Consider the following 22,584-nt stretch of genomic DNA (forward strand, 5'->3'; position numbering starts at 1 on the left):
TAGGAGATCAGGATAGGAGGTCGGGATAGGAGGACCAGGATAGGAGGATGGGATAAGAGGTCGGGATAGGAGTTTGAGATAGGAGGACGGGATATGTGGACGGATAGGAGGACAGGATAGGAGGTCGAGATAGGAGGTTGGGATAGATGGACTGGATAGGAGGACGAGATAGGAGGTCAAGATAGGAGGACGAGATAGGAGGACGAGATAGGAGCTTGGGATAGGAGGGCAGGATAGGAGGTCGGGATAGGAGGTCGGGATAGGAAGACGGGGTATGAGGACAGGATAGGAGGACGGGGTATGAGGATGGGATATGGGGTTGGGATATAACAGCAATATATGGGGATGGGATATGACATCAAAAGCTTCCTCCTTTGTTGATTTTCATCCCCAACAAGGGTTAGGAAGGGGAAAAATGGGCAACGCCAGGTACTCAGCTAGTATATATATATATAGATGTATTCTCATTCAGATAGATATTTATATTGAGCTGAAAAGTTGTAAATGAGGCGCAGACATGATCTGTAAGAAAATAAAATGCAAAATGTTAACCAGAAGGAAGGGAAATATATTGACATTTGATGTTTAGGAGTCTGTGATGATATATTGCCTTACACTCATCACTAAGGGACAATATTCCGGGTAGAAAGAAAACCTTACATGAAATACAGCCCGAAGATTGTCTCTTATGTCTCTTGCTTTTCAAAACAGTCTGAAGTTTGATCATCAAACCTGCATTCATCTGTCCATGTTTTCTCTGGTATTCTATTGAGGTTCTACTGCTATACGGTAGCACGGGGCAGAGAAGAGGTATGCTTCTGGGGTCCAAAACTGTATTTAGAACCTCTGGGAGATCACAACCAGCCTCGGGAGGACTAACAACAAGGTTTATGGAACCTGAAGGTCAGCCGCAACATTTACTATTAACCAATAACTGGGAATTCTAAGATGCCCTAAAGGAGCAGGGACCTGTGGGTCTACACTTAAACACTACTAAGCAGACGCTGGGGTTGGGTGGGAATGATCCCTCAATGAAATTGCATCAAATTTAGAATTCACAATACTCCCTAGCTCAGTGGTCTCCAACCTGCGTACCTCCAGATGTTGCAAAACTACAATTCCCAGCATGCCCGAACAGCCAACGGACAGCCATCTGGAGGTCCACAGGTTGGAGACCACTGCCCTGGCTCATACATTTATGGGAGATAACATGTCAAATACGAAAAACGACACTATTTTACTATTTTTACAAGCTACTGCTAATCTAGATTGGGCTGGCGTAAGCGTATGATACGCTCCAGATGTTGCAAAACTTCAACTCCCAATCGCTTCTCGGCCTTTTGGCTAAGATCAAGTGTAGTATCTGTTCTTATCAGTTTTCATGCCGGTGGCAAAGTACGCCGGTATGGGGCTGGTGGGGATGGGTGCTGCATGGAGGATGCAGGTGTACCAGGGCTTTCCGGGGCTGGTTCTGAGGAATCAGCTCGACGGCTGCCCTGATGTGATCTGTTCCCTCCGGGTCTCGCCATGAGGCTGAGAGGGTCTAGAGCCGAGGTACTTTTGTGCCTCGGGGAGTGGTGACCCTGAGGTGCCGAAACTCACTGGGAGGATTGGCTCACTGAGTTGAAGCACGGGCACCATAATCTCTTCACCTTGTGGCACTCACCTCTTGATTCCCGGCCTTCTGGCTAGGATCAGAGAAATTTTTATAGATCCGTCCAGGCAGTATATCTGCACACATTCACTTATTTATTTATTTTTGTCTCACTGTGTCACTTTTTCGTGTTGTGTGTTCACAGGATTTGTCAGGATGCGGTAGCCCTTCTGGGTGTCCCTCCTGGCGGTCTAGGGGAGGTGTGTGTGGCCATTAGGTTCTGCACCTCCCTGCAAACACCCCGGGTACTCCTGCTTTGGCAGTGTACCTACCGTTATCGGCTCTGCGGGCAGATACCTTGGCTAACGCCAAGGGGGATGCCGGGAGCATTTGTGGTCCCCTAGTAGCTTCGGCGAAAAGGGACATCGAACCTGGAACCTCGCAGGTACCTTTTGGTCCGGAGGTGAAGGGTAAGGTTTGTTCGGGGGCCTCTCTCCTATCGGAGAAGGGCTTGCGATAGACCGCATCCTTTGCACACGTTTTTTTTGTGTAACACGTTTGCACTTTTTCTTGCACTTTGGGTGAATCGAGAACACGTTCCTCGGCTTTAAAAAAAATAATAAAAAAATGTGTGATGTCACCGCAGCTTACATAAGTGATACATACATTACAGACCAAAAGTTTGGACACACCTTCTCATTCTGAGTTTTCTTTATTTTCATGACTATGAAAATTGTAGATTCACACTTAAGGCATCAAAACTATGAATTAACACATGTGGAATTATATACATAACAAAAAAGTGTGAAAATATGTCATATTCCAGGTTTTCAAAGTAGCCACCATTTGCTTTGATTACTGCTTTGCACACTCATTCTCTTGATGAGCTTCAAGAGGTAGTCACCTGAAATGGTCTTCCAACAGTCTTGAAGGAGTTCCCAGAGATGCTTAGCACTTGTTGGCCCTTTTGCCTTCATTGGGTTCAGGTCTGGTGACTGTGGAGGCCAGGTCATCTGGCGCAGCACCCCATCACTCTCCTTCTTGGTCAAATAGCCCTTACACAGCCTGGAGGTGTGTTTGGGGTCATTTTCCTGTTGAAAATAAATGTTGGTCCAACTAAACGCAAACCGAATGGAATAGCATGCCGCTGCAAGATGCTGTGGTAGCCATGCTGGTTCAGTATGCCTTCAATTTTGAATAAATCCCCAACAGTGTCACCAGCAAAGCACCCCCACACCATCACACCTCCTCCTCCACACCAGCACACCTGTGAAGTGAAAACCATTTCAGGTGACTACCTCTTGAAGCTCAACAAGAGAATGGCAAGAGTGTGCAAAGCAGTAATCAAAGCAAAAGGTGGCTACTTTGAAGAACCTAGAATATGACATATTTTCACACTTTTTTGTTATGTCTATAATTCCACATGTGTTAATTCATAGTTCTGATGCCTTCAGTGTGAATCTACAATTTTCATAGTCATGAAAATAAAGAAAACTCTGAATGAGAAGGTGTGTCCAGACTTTTGGTCTGTACTGTATGTGATGTCACAGGAGCTGATGTGTCAACCTGATTGAAACAGTTGTGTCACAGAAATTACCTAAGTAATTCCCCCTCCTAATGCCATAGCATCCACGTTATTTCCGATGTCATAGCAGATTACCTGAGTAAAACTCATCTGTGATGTCACCTGAGGGAAACACATTTGCAATGTCACAGCTACGTACCTAGGTGCCACCATCTACAACAGAGTACCAAAACCTTATAGGGATGACAGTGGGGAGTTAACCAGAAATTCTGCCGTGCAAACATTCCCTTACATAGAACATACTGAGTGGCTGCCAATCTGCAGGTAAATTTTGCAGCAGTTTTGCCCCATGATATTTTGTTTGCTCCAGGTCACAGCATGGCAGCAGCTACATCAAAAGTATTTATCCTTTTTTTAAATACTGAAGTGCTGCCCCCCCTAGGCTCAGGCCGACTGGTGCCTAATACAAATACAGCCCGGACCATCATCATTGTAGCTAGCTATCACATCTATTTAATGAAATGTTGGCGATGACCATTGGAGTGACATGCCAGGTATATCTAAGTGCTGGAATAGTCTTCTCCAGTTAAAGGCGGTGGAGATGACATTCTAGCAGACAGCACTTGCCGGGCATTGTGAATGGAGATGTCGCTGGCTCGCTGACTTTCACAGAGATGACATTAAATTACATAAGGAGCTTTTGTGCTGTCACAGAAGTCTCTTCTGAAAGCGTGGCCTTCCCGTGCTAATCGTATGCGTACAAAACAATAATAATGCTGATGATATCTCCCAAAGGCTTTTAAAGGTCACTTGGCATTGTCACTATTCAGGAAAAGTCAGCTGTCGCTGTAATTGAAAGGGGCAGATAGATGGAGGACAGTGGATTTCAGGAGAAATGCCAGTGACCTGGAGATAGGGGAGCCGCATCTCCAATACTATAAATTAGCATTATTTTCTAGTAAAAAAACAATGACATTGTGCACCATGTACTTTAAGACAATGTTTATACCCAAGGGTCCTTTTTGTCCATTTATGACAAAGAACACCCTGATGTATTCAGCTAGGAAGCCAAACAAGACAAAATAAATGAAGATATATTTACCTATCAGCTATAATGACAGGAGAATAACATTGGATATCTTGTTACCATGGTGCCTGTCAAGATGGGGATATCTTAGGCAGCAAGTAAACAGGTCCCGAAGTCTATGTGATACATGCAGGAAAAATGGGCAACTGCACGGATGGGACGTGACAAGAGCCAAAGTGTGATGGCTAGATGACTGGGTTGGAGCATTTGCAAAACTGCAGGTTTTATGGGGGATTCCCTATATGAGGTGGTCTGTATCTACCAACAGGTTCATGGGCACCATTAATGGGGTACTCTGCTGCCCCATCGTTCGAAACATTTTTTTCTGAACACTTGGAGCGGACGGGGGTCGTGACGTCATGACCACGCCCCTTGTGACATCACACCACACCCCCTCAATGCAAGTCTATGGGAGGGGCTTGGCGGCCACAACGATCCCTTTCATAGACTTGCATTGTGGGGCGTGGTCGTGATGTCACAACCCCCACCGCCGGCACCCAGCGTTCTAAATGAATGCTGGGTGCTGCACAGAGATTGCGGGGGTTCCAGCTGCGGGACCCCCACGATCAGACATCTTATCTACTATCCTTTGGATAGGGGATAAGATGTCTAGGGATGGAGTACCCCTTTAAGGGGTTATCTAGCTATTAAAATTGTATCCCTATCAGGGTCCGACTTCCCCTGCTGAACCTTCTGGCCCCCACCTGTCCTGTGGACAGGTGATGAGTTTTTAATAGCTGAAGAACCCTTTTAAACTCATTGGTGCTAGATCATCTGGTCCAATCCCACAGGAGACCTACTGTAGCACAAGTGGCTAAAATAGTTAAGTGCATGAAAAGATTAGCTGCTCATGGCTTTTTGTAGGTGGTGAGGGCTTGAGGGGTGCAGTTGTTGATCAGCTGATCAATGACTTGACTCCAATATTAAAACAGATTTCTGCAGATAGGCATCCCCTTTTAAAAAGTGTCCCTGTCATTATAAAACACTTTTGAAAAGTCATGTCAAAAATTTTGATTGGTCAGGGTCTGAGTGTTCAGACCCCCATTGATCTCTAACTATAGCCAGGAGTCTTTGAAGCTTGTTTCGTGTAGTGAGATGAAGATCGCAGGGCGCCAGGGAGAGTAGCACAAAGCCGTATGCTATATTTAGGGATCTGTGGGTGTCTTAACACTAAGACCCTTGCTGATCAAAACTTTTGACATGTATTTTTTTAAAGTGACAGAACACTTTAAATATGAGTCATTCTGTCAAGTTAAAATTTCTATTTTGCTGTTTCTATAGAAGTTGAACTTACCATTGATCAGAATAACCTGGTCCAGATAATAGGGACATCCGGTCCGGCTTTAGAGTCAACCAGAGCGTTCAGCGTCACCGTGATTGTCAGCTTTATGTGAAGTGACCTGATGCTTTTCATGTCAGAGACTCTCAGCGAGACCCACATGTGTCTCCTAGTGAGCACCAAGCACTTTGTCCATCTAGCACAGTATTTTCTTCCTCTATTGGATAAAGCTCTAATACGTCTCTATTGTTCTTCTCATAGACCGACTCATTACAGCTTGACAGGATTTTTAGTTCATATTTTCCACATCAATGAACTGTCCGCACCATAGTGCTGTAGAAATGAGCAGTAGTGTTCAATTCTGACTTCACATCCATGGGTCTGCAGGAATGATATTGTTTTAGCTGATACTGTGTTGTTGTTTTTGGTTTTTTTTACAATACAAAAATATCTACATCCTATTCTACCAACATCTTATTATGTGAGTATATTACACTACGCTGCATTAAAGGGGTATTCCAGGAAAAAAACTTTATATATATATATATATATATATATATATATATATATATATATATATATCAACTGGCTCCAGAAAGCTAAACAGATTTGTAAATTACTTCTATTAAAAAATCTTAATCCTTTCAGTACTTATGAGCTTCTGAAGTTAAGGTTGTTCTTTTCTGTCTAAGTGCTCTCTGATGACACGTGTCTTGGGAACCGCCCAGTTTAGAAGAGGTTTGCTATGAGGATTTGCTTCTAAACTGGGCTTTTCCCGAGACAGGTGTCATCAGAGAGGATTTAGACAGAAAAGAACAACCTTAAAGGGGTATTCCAGGCCAAAAATGTTTTTCATATATCAACTGGCTCCGAAAAGTTAAACAGATTTGTAAATTACTTCTATTAGAAAATCTTAATCCTTCCAATAGTTATTAGCTTCTGAAGTTTTCTGTCTAACTGCTCAATGATGTCACGTCCCAGGAGCTGTGCATGATGGGAGAATATCTCCATAGGAACTGCACAGCTCCCGAGACGTGAGTCATCAGACAGCAGTTAGACAGAAAACAACAACTCAACTTCAGAAGCTAATAACTATTGGAAGGATTAAGATTTTTTAATAGAAGTAATTTACAAATCTGTTTAACTTTCCGGAGCCAGTTGATATATAAAAAAAAGTTTTGGCCTGGAATACCCCTTTAAGGTTGTTCTTTTCTGTCTAAATCCTCTCTGATGACACCGCCCAGTTTAGAAGCAAATCCCCATAGCAAACCTCTTCTAAACTGGCCGTTTCCCGAGACAGGTGAACTAATTTACAAATCTGTTTAACTTTCTGGAGCCAGTTGATATATATAAAAAAGTTTTTTCCTGGATAACCCCTTTAATTGGAAGCGGAATTCCGTAAGCGGAAATTCTGCCGTGTGAATAGACCCTTATACTGGTACTATTCACTTTTCTATGAGAAAACCCTGTATTTTTAAGCGACATTCTGCTCGAGATGAATAAGTCAAATATCTTCAGCATTATCTTTAATATTCCAGGGTGTGCTGTGAACTGTAGCGCGGCTTGTTGGCTTGTAATATAAATTCATGTGAACATTATCGACTTGCTTTCAGCACCATATAGATTACGTCTTCAGTTCCGTATCTTCCCGAGCCTTCAATAGTTTCAAGTACAATTCCACAATGTTACCAGTGAATGTAAAATTTTACCCGGCAACTGCAATGATCAGTAAGAGAACGACGTGCCCATCTCGGAGGTCACTTACAAGGCCGGTTCCTTGTTTACCATTGATAACATATTTGATATTCTGTTCGTTTTGACTCCATGGCACATGACAAGTGAATCCAATTTGTTCAGATTTAGATGACATACCTGCTATTATGTAATTCCATTAGGAGGTGTTGGCAGCAGTGACCATGTAGCCAATCTCCGAAGACAAAACCGTAATAGAACATGTGGCAGTATTACTGTGCGGTTGCACAATGCTGATAGAGAGCATGACCTGTCTCGAAACTGTGTTTCTGCAAGCCGCAACGGAATGGAATTGGTTGGTTTCATCTCCTGCGGAGGCCACATCGGGTTTCATACACACCCGTAGAATGGCATAGTAGGGATTTCTCTTTTTTTATTACAATACAAATGATAGCTATTGTCTGAATATGTTACTGAACAACTGGCATGAAGAAGAGGTTTTACAATATACCCGATTTTTCGTCATATAAGACGTACCCAATTTTAAAGGATAAAAATCCAGAAAATAAAGATTCTGAACCAAATACAATGTAAGGTATAGGACAGTGATCTTCAACCTGCGGACCTTCAGATGTTGCAAAACTACAACTCCCAGCATGCCCGGACAGCCGTTGGCTGTCCGGGCATGCTAGGAGTTGTAGTTTTGCAACATCTGGAGGTCTGCAGGTTGAAGACTACTGGTATAGGCACCGCTCGTCACTGCTGCCCTGGATGTCGATCTCCATCGCTGTTGCCGCGTCCCCGGGGGGTCCCCGTCGCTCCGGAATGTCTCTGCTACCCGGTATCCTCGCTCTCCGTCGCCGCCATCACGTCACTAAGCACGCTGCTCCTATTGGATGATGGGACGGCGTGCGCGACGACGTGATGACGACGAAGGAGAGCGCCGGCCATGCAGGGGATCCCGGCACGGAGCAGACACCAAGGAGGCAGGTAAGGTCCCTCCCGGTGTCCTGTAAGCTGTTCGGGATGCTGCAATTTCACCGCGGCGGTCCCAAACAGCCTGACTGAGAAGCTGGGTTAGTGTCACTTTCGCTTCAGACGCAGTGGTCTGCTTTGATCGCCGCGTCTGAAGGGTTAATACAGGGAATCACCGCGATCGGTGATGTCCTGTATTAGCCGCGGGTCCCGGCCGTTGATGGCCGCAGGGACCACCGCGATAGGACAGGGTTTTAAAGGGGTTCTCCCTTGTTTATACTGTTTTTTGTTATCATGTTTGTGTGTTATGTGTGTATAAGTATGTGTTTTTTTATGTGTGTTGTGATTATGTATATATGTATTTTCTTACCTTTTGTGAAGATCCGGAAGCTGGCCCCTTTTTCTTCCAGCGGCTTGCTGTGTACCTTGGCCTCCGCCATGTTGTGTTCGGTAAGTGGGATGTCGGGGGGTGTGTTCTTGCTTCTGTCCTTCCTATCTTCTGACGTCCGAGGCAAATCTTTTCTTCCTGTTTCTTCCGTGGCTCAGCGATGAATCTGCGGCCTCTTCCGGCGCATGCGCAGGTAGTTTTTTTTTTTTTACCAATAAAGTTTTTTTTATCTAATTGACAAACTGTCTGCGCTTGCGCAAAGCTACGCTATTAGCGTAGACTTAACGTACGCTACGCTGTTAGCGTAGCACTTGCGTACTCGCGCATGCGCAGACAGTTTGTCAATTAGACAAAAAAAACTTTATTGGTAAAAAAAAAAAAACTACCTGCGCATGCGCTGGAAGAGGCCGCAGATTCGTCGATGAGCCATGGAAGAAACAGGAAGAAAAGATTCGCCTCGGACGTCAGAAGATAGGAAGGACAGAAGCAAGAACACACCCCCCGACATCCCACTTACCGAACACAACATGGCGGAGGCCGAGGTACACAGCAAGCCGCTGGAAGAAAAAGGGGACAGCTTCCGGATCTTCACAAAAGGTAAGAAAATACATATATACATAATCACAACACACATAAAAAAACACATACTTATACACACATAACACACAAACATAATAACAAAAAACAGTATAAACAAGGGAGAACCCCTTTAATGTATATTTGCCGTATAAGACGCACCAACTTCCCCCCCCCCACACACAGTTTTGGGGAAGAAAAAGTGCGTCTTATATGGCGAAAAATACGGTATTGCCTGAATTTGTTTTACTAATAGAAAACACCAAGGGGGTTGTACATCAGGATATTTCAGTCTTTGCAGCCTTTTAGGCATATTACATGATATATTCCACTTAGTCCTTGAGGTGAAGAAGAGTTTTGCATCTTGACATGTTGTCATATATGGCAGATTAGTCCTTTTCACAAAAGCATTATGACTTCTTTTTGTTCTATTTTCATATGGAATCCAATGAATCATAACAGATAACACTAAGTTATAATGGGACCAGGATCCTATTTGCCTCTAGGCCTCCAAGGGCCTGTGCCTGAGGCAGCAGTATTGAGCAGGCGGCATTTAAGTGAGTTAAAAAATATAAATACTTTTGATTTTGCTGCTGCCATGTTATGGCCTGGAGAAAGAAGAAATACATTTTTGACTTTTTGGTAAATTCATCTGCAGAATCACAGCCGCAGCATGCTTTTGTTTAGACATGAACGAACTTTTCAAAAGTTCACTACTGCCGTTTCGCCAAACTCATTCTGTCCAAATCAGTCTTCACCAATAGCCCAAAAGCGTGTGTCTAAGAGCCTTAAAAGTCTTGTATAACACTGATGAGTTAGCTAGTAGTGTATCTATGTACTTCTAAGGCTTCTTTCTGTCATTGGGACCCAGCAGTCAGCGTTACTCCCGCTAAAAAAACAACGGTGCCCAATGGACCCTTTTACAGTAAGTGGGATCCATTGGGACTAGTTGTTGCCCATTGTGCCCCGTCCCAATAACATCCGTTTAAGTAAAAAAAAAGCCTTACAGCCGTTTTCGTTTGGGACACAATGGCAGTGTGCAAGAAGCCTAAGCAGTTTTTAAAGGGATACTCCGGTACCACAGTTTTATGGTTATCTAGCGTGTTTGTAGTGAGTTTAGCACTTTTGTAATTCACATGTTGTATATATGTTTTCTACAGACCTCTTTTCTGTGAAGGAAGTTCAGTAGTTTTTCTGGTTGCTTTTGTCCACACCTGCGGCCATGTTTGGTCACTGTTGTGGACAAGACGTCAGTGCTGCAGGCATTGCTGTTTTTTCTTCTCTTGCAATGGTTTTGCCCCCTTTCCACACCCCTGTAATGAATATTCATTGAATTGTTGAGGGAGGATGGATGTCTTCTCCCACTGTCAGACAGCCCTGCGCCCAGCTTGAATACCCTGTATCAGCGCTGCGGCTGACATGTAACCCCTTCCCCGCCATGGGGACCGTGCGCCCATGGGAGGAATCGGCTATCATGATTCCCCCCGCGGGGGCACGATCCCCATGGCAGGGGAATTAGTAACATGTCAGCTGTAGCGCTATCATGTTTCCCCCGCAGCAGCCCCCACATCAGGGAATGAATTGTCAGCCGCAGCGTTGTCCCCACATCAAGGAGCTAGTCATATGTGACCCGAGGGCGCTGCTCTGCTTTCTGATAACCCCCCTCCCCAAGATATGTCCCCGCAAGGGTTAACTGTGTGAGCTGCAGCAGCGCTGTACATTCTCGCCAAGTCGGGGAATGAATGAATGAATTGTGAGCGCAGGCGCAGGACTTCTGATCAGCTTCTGTTCTCTGTCACAGTTAAGGGACATCTGTAATAATGAATGTGACATATTCCTGTACCCGGGGCTGCAAAAATAAACAAAATAAACGTTGACTTACCTTCCTACGTTCCCCCGTTGCAACAGGTAATGGCTTTGCGGTCCTCTGCTGCGATCCTCATGCTGTCACCGGCCTCAGCGATGTCCCGCCTCCGCTGGTGATAGGCTGAGCGCATTGTCATGTAACCCTTGTGGGGACTTCGTTTGGGGGGGGGGGGCAGGAAGCAGAGCAGTGCACACGTGTCACATTGTGGGGACAGCACAGAAATTCATTAATTCCCTGATGTGGGGACTGTGGGGTAAGAAGCTGACAGTGAGGGTGGGAGGACTATACTAATGAGCAGGGCGGGGAAAGGGAGCGCTAAAGGGGAAAGAAAAAAAAACGCCCGCAAACAGGGCTGGGCAGCAACGCAAAAGAAGTTGGGCAGGCTACAAGGTATGCTGGGAGCTGTAGTTTCTGAATCAAAGGCAAAACGGAAATAGATGCTACACTACATGGACACACTTGTGCAAAGAAAGGAAAAGAAAGACAAACAAAGAGCAAGCACGAGACCAGAGATAACAAGAAAACTCCTGCAAGGGTAAGTAGAAACTGAAAAAACACATTGGCCACCGGAGTACCCCTTTAAGGCAAAGTTAAAGGGGTTGTCAGGTTATGCAATACATATCTATTATCCTCCGGAAAGAAGCAATTTCTTTTTTCACAGTTGTCCAAAAATGATCCCTTTTTGGAAGTAGCAACAGGTTGTGTGCCTGGAAAGTGTAGAAGCAATGGCTTTTTGCAAGCTGTAAAGGCACAGCAACAGGATTGCTATCCTAGAAATTGCACAACAGTGATACAAACCCCTCTATGTGGCTTTTCCCCAATTAGTGTATAGCTGTCACACTTAACTTTCAATTGTAACAGATTTTACACTGACAGAACATATGCAAAACACTATTTGTGTTGTTCCCTGTATGGTGTCCTCACAGAGATCTTTACCTAACACCTACTATCTCTAAAATGGTTGCTGAAGGTATGTACATATATGTGTATATAATGGCTTTGACATCACCCCTTTACTACATCCTAATTGGCTTAGAAAGCTGTTTAAAAGGCATTATGGGATACCCTGAGGTCATGTGATCTTTCCTCCTTCTCCTTTTTGCCATGTGGCTGGTGTTATATTAGCAGCTTCTAGCTGCAAAGTTCTGAACAAACTCAGATTCTACAGGTTCTGTTCAATCATCTTTACTCTTGTGGTGGATTTTGCCACTTTTTGTGTATAGGGATGAGATCCTCTACAACTTCAGCAACAAAATGCAAATGTAACACATGCTGTTTTTGCTCTGTATTTGTGACAGATGTGCATGAATAATGTCTGGGGTGTTTTCAGTCCAAATGCCTAGGGCATTAAAAGCTGCAAAACGGTCCTGAATGGTACCTGACAAGTTTCCATCAGTTTTCCCAGTATTTTTTATCACAAGGATAGTACTCAACACAATCCTTCTTCTCAAAAATGCCCCTTTGGAAAGTAAACAATGTGAGTGTGAACAAAGATTTAAAAGGGCTTTTCCAGGATTTTGTAGCTGATGGCCGGTCCTCAGGATAGGCCATCAATACTTGATTGGTGGGGTCCGATTCCTGGCACTGCTGCCGATCAGCTGTACGGCAGAGCCACTTTGTCCTAATGTACACAGTCAACAGAGACACACCGAAGAGAATAGGAACTAAGTTACAGTACCCCAGAACAGCCATTACACTACACAAAGGGACTGTCTGCTTCAGGCTCCATTCACTATTTACATCCAGGTGCAGCAACTCTGCCGAATGTTGGCACCTTACTGACCAGATATTGATGGCTTATTCTAAAAACTAGGCCATCAATCACTAACTCCTGGAAAACCCCTTCAAATGTGCCAAGATACAGTCAATAGAAGTCTAATCATGAGATGATGAGCCAAGAGCAAAAAGATTTCTTGCCTCTTAAACTTGTGGAACTCCCATTGTGCCCTGACAACCTATGGCCTGTAAGGTAGGGGTCTCCACAAGTTGGAGAACACTGATTAAAGTCATCATTGGTGGTCATCAATGGAAAATGTTCTCTGAGGTGATAAGAAGTGTTGGCTATTCTGGCAGTCATATGACTAAAGCTTCACACAATGGAGACCAAGTACCCTGAGTTTGCCTCAGGATATAGCAGAGATTTGTAGAACGCCTATCATTTGCTGTGGATGAACTCCCATACTAGGATTTTCTGCAGCATTCAGCAACCGCAATAAGCTGAATGGAAGCCAAGTTGGACACTGACTTTGCAGTCTGGCATTCTAACTCAACCAACTATGCATGTTTATAGTCAATCGCTTGCTTTCCATTTACCCCCAGATTGCTTATAAAGCTTATTGCTATAGTATATCCTTTCTAAAGCTCAGGGATAATTTACATCATGGCTTTCATAATGCCCATTTGAGTTCATCAACTCCTGCTAAGATTTCTTAAGTATATCTATCCATGGCATCTACTCACTTCTCATCTGTTATTATATTTCAGTCCTTTTATGTTATGTTTCTTTTGCTGAATCCTTTTCCATTGTTAAAGTTCCATCACTCTTTCTAAGGTGAGATTAGATGGTAAGCTCAAGAGGAGCTGTTCTGCATAAGCTCCGTGTGTATGGATTGTCTGGGCACTTTAGAAATAATGGGAAAATAAAAGAAAATCATCTTGCAGTTTTTCCATTATTTTAAAACCTGTTCTGAGACAAGACAATAGCTAGCAGCATCTTAATGGTGACCATGTCATGCTGAAAACCTGCAGATGCTGAAAACCTGGGCGTGTTGTGATCTGGGCTGCCTTGCTAGATTTAGTTGCTGGTGGTGCAGCTGGAGGACAGTTTTGTCTCTTATTGGGAGCCTTTTTGTCAGCATATCCATAAGCATTTTCCTTATGATATGCCTAAGACTGCTCCCAGGCTATAAGCCTTAGGTGGGTGTAGTATCCAAGGAAAATGAAAGTGTCATGAGAAGTTTACTGAGGAGAAAGAATGATACTTGCCCTCACATCTCATGTGAGAACTTCCTACCTATCTCCTTAGAGCTGGCAAGTGGCTGCTCTGTGCACTGAGGCTCTTTGATTCCCCTCCCCTACTCACACAGCAGGCTGATTGACAAGCCTAAAGCCCGCACAGAGCCCTGCTTGTTCCGCCCACACTTCCTGTATTTTGCCTCTGCACAGAGACACATACGCAGTATTTGCAGGAACAAGACCATATTCTGGACAGTGGAGCGACAGTGGTGGTGAGAAGTATAGAAAAAAAATGTTTTAACCATTTTATATTACAAATATACATATAATGTGGTGACAGTGCCCATTTAACACTATAGGCTGAAATTTTTCTCAACCACATATTAAACAGAGCATAGATTTCTCCTGCAATGGAAGTACAACATGGAAACCGTGCAAGGGAATGGGCAACCATGAAGCGTATGGCTAGGCTGGATTGGCCAAATAGGGTAAATAAATAGGGATTGTAATTGTGAGACTGCAACTTTATGCCCAGAGTGGAGGCACCCTAGCCCTTAATTCTGACTTAAGAGATCTTTACCATAGGATCCATTGGTGTCTTCAGGCAAACTTCTGACTCACTACGAGCCATTCCTTATAGAGGTTCTCGTGCAAGTGTTCAGGCAAGCTATTAGAAGACACCCCTGGATCATTCAATATTATGAAGGGAAGAATTTGGGAGTGAAGTGGGCAACTCCATACAATGCATAGGATAAGTTATCAAATTTTGCCCAAAGTGTCACTTTAACCTCTTTAGGACTGAGCCCTTTTTCACCTTAAGGACTCAGCCATTTTTTGCAATTCTGACCACTGTCACTTTAAACATTAATAACTCTGGAATGCTTTTAGTTATCAATCTGATTCCGATATTGTTTTTTTCGTGACATATTCTACTTTAACATAGTGGTAAAATTTTGTGGTAACTTGCATCCTTTCTTGGTGAAAAATCCCCAAATTTGATGAAAAATTTGAAAATTTAGCATTTTTTTTAATTCACATATACAATATGTCTACTTTATGTTTGCATCATAAAATTGACGAGTTTTTACTTTTGGAAGACACCAGAGGGCTTCAAAGTTCAGCAGTAATTTTCCAATTTTTCACAAAATTTTGAAACTCGCTTTTTTTCAGGGACCAGTTCAGGTTTGAAGTGGATTTGAAGGCTCTTCATATTAGAAATACCCCAGAAAAGACCCCATTATAAAAACTGCACCCCCTAAAGTATTCAAAATGACATTCAGTCAGCGTTTTAACCCTTTAGGTGTTTCACAGGAATAGCAGCAAAGTGAAGGAGAAAATTCACAATCTTCATTTTTTACACTCGCATGTTTTTGTAGATCCAATTTTTGCATTTTTGCAAGGGGTAAAAAGGAGAAAATTTTTACTTGTATTTGAAACCCAATTTTTCTCGAGTAAGGACATACCTCATATGTCTATGTTAATTGTTCGGCGGGCGCAGTAGAGGGCTCAGAAGGGAAGGAGCGACAAATGGTTTTTGGGGGGCATGTCACATTTAGGAAGCCCCTATGGTGCCAGAACAGCAAAAAAAAAAAAAACACATGGCATATCATTTTGGAAACTAGACCCCTCGGGGAACATAACAAGTGGTAAAGTAAACCTTAATACCCCACAGGTGATTCACGACTTTTGCATATGTAAAAAAAAAAAAAAAAATGCTTGGTTTCCCCAAAAATTTACATTTTTACAAAGGGTTAAAGCAGAAAATACCCCCCAAAATTTGAAACCCAATTTCTCCCGATTCAGAAAACACCCCATATGGGGGTGAAAAGTGCTCTGCTGGCGCACTACAGGTCTCAGAAGAGAAGGAGTCACATTTGGCTTTTTTGAAGGAAACTTTGCTCTGGGGGCATGCCGCATTTAGGAAGCCCCTATGGTGCCAGGATAGCAAAAAAAAAAAAACACATGGAATACCATTTTGGAAACTAGACTCCTTGTGGAACGTAACAAGGGGTAAAGTGAACCTTAATACCCCACAGGGGTTTCACAACTTTTGCATATGTAAAAAAAAAAATTACCTAAAATGCTTGGTTTCCCCAAAAATTTACATTTTTACAAAGGGTTAAAGCAGAAAATACCCCCCAAAATTTGAAGCCCAATTTCTCCCGATTCAGAAAACACCCCATTTGGGGGTGAAAAGTGCTCTGCTGGCGCACTACAGGTCTCAGAAGAGAAGGAGTCACATTTGGCTTTTTGAAAGCAAATTTTGCTCTGGGGGCATGCCGCATTTAGGAAGCCCCTATGGTGCCAGAACAGCAAAAAAAAACACATGGCATACCATTTTGGAAACTAGACCCCTCGGAACGTAACAAGGGGTTAAGTGAACCTTAATACCCCACAGGTGTTTCACGACTTTTGCATTTGTAAAAAAAAAAATTTTTTTTACCTAAAATGCCTCTTTTCCCAAAAATTTTTCATTTTTATAAAGGGTAAGAGCAGAAAATACCCCCCAAAATTTGTAACACAATTTCTCCCGAGTACGACGATACCCCATATGTGGCCCTAAACTGTTGCCTTGAAATACGACAGGGCTCCAAAGTGAGAGCGCCATGCGCATTTGAGGCCTAAATTAGGGACTTGCATAGGGGTGGACATAGGGGTATTCTACGCCAGTGATTCCCAAACAGGGTGCCTCCAGCTGTTGTAAAACTCCCAGCATGCCTAGACAGTCAGTGGCTATCTGGCAATACTGGGAGTAGTTGTTTTGCAACAGCTGGAGGCTCCGTTTTGGAAACAGTGGCGTACCAGACGTTTTTCATTTTTATTGGGGAGGGGGGCTGTGTAGGGGTATGTGTATATGTAGTGTTTTTTACTTTTTATTTTATTGTGTGTTAGTGTAGTGTTTTTAGGGTACAGTCACACGGGCGGGGGTTCACAGTAGTTTCTCGCTGGCAGTTTGAGCTGCGGCAGAAAATTTGCCGCAGCTCAAACCTGCAGCCGGATACTTACTGTAATCCTCCGCCCATGTGAGTGTACCCTGTACGTTCACATTGGGGGGGGGGGGGGGGCATCCAGCTGTTGCAAAACTACAACTCCCAGCATGTACGGTCTATCAGTGCATGCTGGGAGTTGTAGTTTTGCAACCGCTGGAGGCTCCGTTTGGAAAAAGTGGCGTACCAGACGTTTTTCATTTTTATTGGGGAGGGGAGGGGGGTTGTATAGGGGTATGTGTAATTAAACACTGAGATAAGAATATTAAGGTTAGGTCTCCCAATATTACAAAAAAACTGAATTGACTAAAAGGGATCCTCTAAAACATAGCTTTTAATATGCACATCTAAAAATGTACAAAAGTAGTATCAAAAAGTAGAAAATTAGACGCATAGGGGTATGTGTATACGTAGTGTTTTTTACTTTTTATTGTGTGTTAGTGTAGTGTTTTTAGGGTACAGTCGCACGGGCGGGGGGTTCACAGTAGTTTGAGCTGGCAGTTTGAGCTGCGGCAGAAAATTTGCCGCAGCTCAAACTTGCAGCCGGATACTTACTGTAATCCTCCGCCCATCTGAGTGTACCCTGTACGTTCACATTGGGGGGGGGGGGGGGAACATCCAGCTGTTGCAAAACTACAACTCCCAGCATGTATGGTCTATCAGTTGTAGTTTTGTGTAGCTCAAACTTGCAGCCGGATACTTACTGTAATCCTCCGCCCATGTGAGTGTACCCAGCTGTTGCAAAACTACAACTCCCAGCATGTACGGTCTATCAGTGCATGCTGGGAGTTGTAGTTTTGCAACAGCTGGAGGCACACTGGTTGTGATACACCGAGTTTGGTAACAAACTCAGTGTTTTGCAACCAGTGTGCCTTCAGCTGTTGCAAAAGCTACAACCCCCAGCATGTACGGACAGCGGAAGGGCATGCTGGGTCTTGTAGTTATGCAACAGCTGGAGGCATACTACTTTGGCTGGGGATGCTGGGGACTGTAGTTATGCAACAGCTGGAGACACACTGGTTTGCTACATAACTCAGTGTGCCTTCAGCTGTTGCAAAACTACAACTCCCAGCATGCACTTTAGCTGTTTGTGCAAGCTGGGAGTTGTAGTTACACAACAGCTGAAGGTACACTTTTCCATAGAAAAAATGTGCCTCCAGCTGTTGCAAAACTACAGCTCCCAGCATGCCCTTTTTGCATGCTGGGAGCTGTTGCTAAGCAACAGCAGGAGGCTGTCACTCACCTCCAACGATCCAGCCGCATCACATCAGTCCCTCGTCGTCGTCGCCGCGGTCGTCGCTCCTGGGGCCCCGATCCTAACATTGACGCCGGGGATCGGGGTCCCCAGCACCTGGGGTGCACGTCCCGCACCCGCTCACGTCCTCCGGAAGAGGGGCGGAGCGGGTTGCGGGAGTGACACCCGCAGCAGGCGCCCTGATTGGTCGGCCGGGAAACCGGCCGACCAATCAGGGCGATCGTGAGGTGGCACCAGTGCCACCTCACCCCTGCAGGCTCTGGCTGTTCGGGGCAGTCTCCGACGGCCCCGAACAGCCTGTAATTCCGGGTCACCGGAGACCCGATTGACCCGGAATCTGCCGCAGATCGCTGGACTGAATTGTCCAGCGATCTGCGGCCATCGCCGACATGGGGGGGCATAATGTCCCCCCTGGGCGATATGCCCCGATGCCTGCTGAACGATTTCAGCAGGCATCGGGCACCGGCTCCCCTCCAGCTAGCGGCGGGGGTCCGGGATTTGACAGGACGTACTCAAACGTCCTGAGTCCTTAAGGACTCGGAAAAGGGGCCGTTTGAGTACGTCCTGCGTCCTTAAGGGATTAAGGAATTGCCATTGATATTCTTCTTTAACTTACTGTAGCACCATCGGTAAAGTTTTACTTCACTGGCCCTCATTTACTATTGCAAACCCGACTTGTTTTATCGGGTTGTGCGCCAGATTCTGTCTGAGCCAGAATTTGCGCCAGAATTAAAGAAATCCTGAATAACTCTCCATTTTGCTAAGAAAACCCGAAAAAGGGGCATGGCCACCGGGAAAAGGGGGCGTGATCTCGGTAAAGGGGCGTGTTCCCGACATTTTTGCAAAAAAAACAACATATTTACTAAGGTTTACACATAAGGGCCCTCATTTACTAAGAGTGTTGTGTAGTTTTCTTTGTCGGTTTTAATTCGCTACAATTTATTCTCCGTGGTATTTACTAAGGTTTCCCTACATTTTCCACTTTCCCTACACTTTGCTTTTTTTACACATGCTCTTATCTGTCTGGTTTTCCTCAGCTCAAATCCACCACATTTTATGTAGAAACCTCAGTAAATATGTTGGATTTTTGTGAAAATGTCGGGAACACGCCCCCTTTTCCCGATGACCACGACCCGTTTTTGGGTTTTCTTAGCAAAATGGAGAGTTAGTCGTTTTTTTTTTTTCATTTCTGGCGCAAAATATGGCGCAGACAGAATTTCTGGCGCAATGCGACAGATTCTGGCGCACAACCCGACAAAACATGGGTTTGCAATAGTAAATGAGGGCCAAAATGTGGTGGATTTGAGCTGAGGAAAACCCTACAGATCAGAGCATGTGTGAAAAAAGCAAAGTGTAGGGAAAGTGGAAAATGTAGGGAAACCTTAGTAAATACCGTGGAAAATAAATTGTAGGGAATTAAAACCCACAAAGAAACCTACACAGCACTCTTAGTAAATGAGGTCCAATATCTTCTTTTATTCGCTACATATATTATATTACCACTCGAACACGTGCAAACCTAACAATGAAACGTACAGTATATGCAACATTACTCCATAGTGTTATTTGCCTGTATTTTTTCATCCTTTTTTATGTGCTTGGAATATGGCTGGAAATGTAGCCATTAAAGTATGTTCCTTTATATATTTCCATAAATGACATGTATATGCTTTTCTCAAGCACTGTTATCAGCCTTCATTTAGTGCGTGGTTGCAGATATTTATGGCAATATAAAACTGTGATGAACACTGCAGATTGTGGCTTATCGCTGATTGTAACTGGTTTAGATGGTTAAACTTTTACATCCACTCTAATAATTCACATTCTAGTGGTAGGGGGAGGGGATGTGGTGGATTTGCAAAATACTGAAATGCAAAACTAAGATACATATAGAGAAAAAAAAAGACAAGATTCTAATGATGCTCACTGTTTTAGTATTGTTAAACAATTTGTGTAAGGTGGGATGTACAACACATTGTGATAATTATATTGGATGTTCTACACCACATATGCCATCTTAATTCTCTTATCTTAATGTAATTCAATTACATTTGTATACCATACATTTATTTGTCATATAGGTGGGAATGGGTCCACAAGGACTACAGAAAGCCCTAGAGTGCAGAACCAAATACACATTCAGACCATAAAGACCATGCAAAGACCCCAACTGTGGCATGCAATAACCTTCTGAAAAGCAGGGTTTTGAGGCTGTCTTTGTCTACCTTAGTAGTAGTAGTACTATTTAGAACACTTTGGGCAAAATTGATACAGTAAGTTTTAGCCTGAGGATTCAGAGAATGGCACAAGAATTCTTTATTTGTATGTTATGTTTTAATGCTATTTGCTCTCTAAGAAGCTGGTGCAACGTTTCATGCTAATTTAGGTAGCTCACTGCCGGCTCACCAAACTAGGTAAAAGTTGTTGTAACGCTGAGCTCTCCGGTACCTGCTCCTGGACCGGAGCGCTCGCAGCGTCTGTCCCAGCGGGGTGCCCGGTCGGACTCTCTGACCGGGGACGCGGTCCGCGCTGCGGGATGTCCCTGCGCGCGTCCCCCGTCCGAGCGCCACTTACCCGTGCCCGCTCCGGCCCTCTCCTCTGCTCCCCGCTCACGTGACTCCCGTTGCACGCGTCCCTGCTTTATAGGGTGCGCGCGCCGGCAGTTTAAGATTTAAAGGGCCACTGCACCATTGATTGGTGCCTGGCCCAATCTGTTTATTGTCACTCCTATAAAGGTGTCCTGCCCCTTCCTGCCCTTGCCGGATCTTTGTTGCCTCAGTGCCCTAGAGAAAGTGTTTTTGTGTATATCCTTGCCTGCTGCCGATCCCGTTGCTAACGACTACCGCCTGAGAACCCATGCTGCCTGCCCTGACCTTTTCTACGTCTGACTACGCCTCTGCCTGCCCCTTCTGTACTTCGCCTGTCTCAGCTGCCAGTGAGGTTGAACTGCTATCGGAGGATACGACCTGGTAGTTACCGCCGCAGTAAGTCCATCCCGCTTTGCGGCGGGCTCTGGTGAAAACCAGTAACTGCTTAGAACCGATCCTCCGGTACGGTCCACGCCAATACCTCTCTGGCATAGAGGATCCACCACCTGTACCGCTTCCCGCTACTAGTCCGGATCCTGACAGTTGTGACCCTACACCGCTGTTGCCAGCAGAGAAGTTTCAGTGTTTCCCCACTACTCACCCCCAATGCTGCTTAATCGCTGCTAATTTTACAAGGAGAGGTGACAATATAGTGATGTCACTCACTGTCTTTTCCTTTTCATAGTTACTACTGTGGCCATTGGCCCCTGTCAGCAGACCAGGGAATTGGTTGCCGAAAAATGGGACTTCCACTTCCTGGTTAAAGGGAAGCTGTCATCTCTTTCAGGCTGCCCAATCATGAGTGATTGGGGAGATCCCACCGAGCTTCTCCGCGATCCACCAGCCTGGATTGTAAAATCTCCCACTGGTTAAGTATTGGTAGAGATCTATCTATCAAGGTCGGCAGGGTGGGTAAAAGCCACAGGAGACCACCCCAACGACTCATAATACAGGCAGCAACAAAAGTGATGACAGATTCCCTTTAAAGAAGTTGGGTTAAGTTTTGTTTATACACCCTATTAGGACATTTGGATGTGATAGAGAAGTGTCTTTTTTAGGGTCCCTAAGTTCCATGACCCATGTGTGACTGCTGACTGTGACACCCCATACCTCTACTTCCTGGGCTTTGGCAGACCTCACCTGCTCATGTAGTCAATGGTACATCGCCCATTTGAATGGCTTCTAGTTAAGTGAAAATTGTATGGCCAGGCAAGACCTACATTGAGCATCTGGTTGCGGGTTGCAGTTCTAAGGTGGAGTTTGAGCTAGATTGCCAATTAAAGCTTAGAATGCATAGATTTTATATGTTTTTAATACAAGCTGGAGTATTGTAACATAGAATGGGAAAAGAAGGAATAATTATTCCTATGTAGATATAATATCTAAAGGGTTTTTCCACCCTAATTTAATGCCGTAAATCTTTCTGCTATCCTTGACAGTCAGTCACTGTAAATCTATGCCTGATGAATGTGACTTATTCTTCATGAGTGACCAAATCCTGAATCTATAAGTCATAATAAATGGGTTATTCTATAGCTTGACCAAACATGGTAATAAGCTTGGCTTACATCTGGTAAAGAAAAGGTTAACAGCTTCATTAGGTTTTGTTTCACTGTAAATCAACCTCTTGCAATCAGGAAGTCTTTTATTTTCATGCACAATACCTTTTGAAGGCCATTCGTATCCCTGCGAAATCTTTCCAAGAGAGTGAAGGACAGGTTTTCATATAGTTCAATGTTCTCCGCATTTTTTCCGGTGTGCCATGCATCTGTACACATGTTTTCCCACCCACATTACACAGTGCCCATTATCACTT

General features: G+C 44.2%; 1 protein-coding gene and 1 pseudogene across 1 annotated transcript in view; both read left to right on the forward strand.

Annotated features, from left to right (window-relative positions):
- HS6ST2 (heparan sulfate 6-O-sulfotransferase 2) overlaps nt 1-22,584 on the forward strand; it is a 381,930-nt gene that overhangs the window by 278,172 nt on the left and 81,174 nt on the right. The gene's annotated exons all lie outside the window — the stretch shown is intronic.
- Nucleotides 1,325-1,461, forward strand: LOC130292107 (U2 spliceosomal RNA; annotated as a pseudogene).

Source organism: Hyla sarda, chromosome 9 (assembly GCF_029499605.1).
Source record: "Hyla sarda isolate aHylSar1 chromosome 9, aHylSar1.hap1, whole genome shotgun sequence".
NCBI classification, from domain to species: domain Eukaryota; kingdom Metazoa; phylum Chordata; class Amphibia; order Anura; family Hylidae; genus Hyla; species Hyla sarda.